Here is a 3,325-nt window from a genome sequence, read left to right as displayed (position 1 = left end):
TAGTTAGATAAGAAGGCTCTTCTCAGTGAAACACTCCCATGCTAGGATGTTAGAAAAAATGTAAAAGGTATTCATGCAAGGGGTGATCCAAACGCAATAAATGAGGCGGCCTTGAGAAGGGATGGCCAGGGAAGGTGTATCAGAATCCATGCTGGGTGTTGATGCTTGGTGGGAGGCAAGCTGGATTGTTGATGCTTGGTGGGCGGCCTGACAAAATAACAGAGTCCAAACTGGGTGAGAAGAAAAATGTTTACATTTTCCTTGACACAGGAGTTTCAAAGCTGGGGAAGAAAAAGGTGTTCTCTTCATAGTGCAGTACAACATGAGGGGTATCAGAGCAGTGAGGAAGGCATTCCAATGGGTAAGGAGGTGACAACAATGAGAGGTTGGTTACAGATTTAACTGAAATATGGTATATTAAGGATAAAGGTGAGGGCAAAACAAACCCTGTGCTGTTGATTTGAAATTGAAGGGCATTAATTCATTGGCTTCAATATATAGGTTGATAGATGAAGACATTTAGATGTATGTGCATATCATGTGTATAGGCATGCATATAATCCTTAGCTCTTCATTAAGAGGGGCTGGGAGCACCAAAGCCTTAATGGCAATTAGCACACATAGCACCAAGCAACAAGATCTTGGCTTCTAAATGCCACTCTCCACTTTTAAAAAAATAGTACTTTGGAGAAATATTCAAGGGCTAGCACAGAAAAAACACAAGATGAGCCTTGTAATTCTTGTACCAGAAAGCAAGGAAATGCTTAAAGAATGAAAAGGATGTGTTTAAAAAGACACAGAAGCCAGCTTGAAGGGACTCAACCTGGCCAAATCCAGGACTATTTGAGCATCAAAATAAATAATGATGGTATGGATTTTAATCCATTTAATAAACTAGAAAGCCATAAATCCACATTGATATAACTAAACGTGTAAATGTAAAGTGTTATCAGGAAAAGGTCATTTACATAATTTCAACATAACTCCAAACAAAATATATATTAATTACAAAAAGAAAAAAGGTAACTTTATAGTGGAAGAGGCTGGCAGACATCAATTTCATTTAAGAGACTAAAACATACATCATCAGTAATAGCACGAATCAAAATCATGCACAACCAGATAGGATGCAATGTACATAATATCACTTCTGTTATAGGACTGACAAAAACATCCTAAATCTAACTGTTAAGAAGCATCAGAGAGGAGAGAGGCAAGATGCTGGTGGAGCAAATCTGAGTGTGAGAGTTTCTGCAAAAGCAAGTGTTCATAAAGTCTCTGTATAAGTGGGTTTGTGCTGGTGAGTGAGTGTCTGTCTGAGGGGAGACTTGGGATCATGCACCCAGGGCTCTTCTCTGGAGACAACTGCAATCCACCATCACCCTGAGATTGGAGCCCCCAGCACACAGGATCATCTGCTGTTCTTGGGACTCTCTTGAGAGGAGGCAGCAGAGAACAGCTGCTCCTCACCATCTGGCACCTGGCCCACCCCATCATTTGCAGCAGCAGATTGGACAAGCAGCAGGAACCATGGAGAAGGCAGGGCATGGAAATCTGGAATGGAGCTCCATCACTGGTGAGGAGACCCCAACCAGTGCCATCTTCTGTCCCAGGACCAGGTTTTGTCCTACTCAGCTCTGTCTAGCCTCCAACCTGGGATCCAGAGGGTATCTTCTCATTGAACTCAGAGAGACAGATGCTTCTCCCCCATGCTGAAACAGATACAGACATGCCAGATCTGAGTGGGAGATTTGACAGCAGCGGCAGAAGACAAGTTGGGTGAGTCTGCATCTGATCCATCCTCCTCCCACAGTAATCCATGGGGCATCTGACCCACACTGAGAGCAATCCCATTAGCCTGCACTGAGAGCAGAGGGGATGAACTGGAGACTGGAACCACATCTCAATACAGCACAGCAGCCAAAGGAACCTGAAGTTACAGAAACTGCAACAGAGCAAGTTTTGGGTTTTGTTGTTGTTGTTGCTTGTTTATTTGTTTGTTGTTTTTGTTTTTGCTTTTTTTCCTGCTCTCTTTTTTCTGTATTTGTTTCCATTTTCATACTTGCTCTATTTCTGGTATTTTAATGATTCTTTTAAATCTTCTGTTTGTGTATGGGTTTTTTTGAGGGTGAGTATATCAATAGGGGGGTTTTGTTCATTTGTTTGTTTGTATGATTGTATGTTTTGTTTTATGTTTTTACTGTCTTTGTTTATTTCTTTGTTTATTTGTTAGATGGTACACCTGTCTGATTTCCCTCTTCTGCCTCTCTCTTTCCACTTTCTTTTCATCTTCCTTCTTCCTTTTCCCATTCTTTTCTTTTTTCTTATCTCATTTTGCTTTAGGGGGCAAACATACACCCCCACCGCATGGACAGACTGTAAGGTAGTGAGAAGTGGATTCCAGGGGGCCCACACCCCTGTCAGCAGATACTGAGTTTTGCAGATAGCTTGTGAATCACAGCTCCCTCCTTAATTAAATCTCAAAATTGCAAAAAGTACAGCCACCTATCCCCATTCCAGCTTCAAAACTGAACAAATCCAGAGTATCTACATTAGGAAGAATAGGAGATTGAGCAACAGAAGTAAAAGCTACCTCCCCCCCATTGCTGAACAACAGAACTAAAGAAGAGGTGAAAAGGGGGGGTTGGGGGAGGAAAACCTGCACAAATGAAGAAAAATTGAAGGAAGAATATGGGTCTCATACAGATCTCTGGGAGGACAACAACTGAGAATATAGACTTTGGAACTAAAACAATGAAGAGCCCCCAGAATGACTGGTCTCAAACCACAACTCAGATATCAAGATATTAATAGAGAGAATAAATACAAATGAGGAGAGACAAGAGGAAAGAATGAAGGAGTTGATAACTAAAATAACAGTAATAAAGAATACAGTGAGGCCAGGCTCAGTGACTCAGCCTGTAATCCCACAATTTGGGAGGCCGAGGTGAGTGAATTGCCGGAGCCCACGGGTTCGAGACCTGCCTGGGCAACTTGGAGAGACCTCATCTCTACAATAAATCAAAAAAATTAGCCAGGCATGGTAGTACGCACCTATAGTTCCAGCTACTTGGAAGGCTGAGGCAGAAGCATCACCAGAGCCCAGCAGGTCAAGGCTGCAGTGGCCGGGAGCAGCCACTGCACTCCAGTCTGGGCGACTGAGTGACACTCCAACTAAAAAAAAAGAATACAGTGAATAAAATAAATAACAAACTGATAAGCATGGAAAACAGAATTAAGCAAGTAGAGGAAAGAATCTGAGAACTTGAGGACCAAAATATGTAATCAGAACTGTTAAAAACATAGAAAAGAAGTTTAAAAAGAT

Source organism: Carlito syrichta, unplaced genomic scaffold, assembly GCF_000164805.1.
Source record: "Carlito syrichta isolate Samal-C Ts95f unplaced genomic scaffold, Tarsius_syrichta-2.0.1 Scaffold288832, whole genome shotgun sequence".
NCBI classification, from domain to species: domain Eukaryota; kingdom Metazoa; phylum Chordata; class Mammalia; order Primates; family Tarsiidae; genus Carlito; species Carlito syrichta.
The sequence above is the reverse complement of the archived record's forward strand: the minus strand, read 5'-3'. Positions refer to the sequence as shown.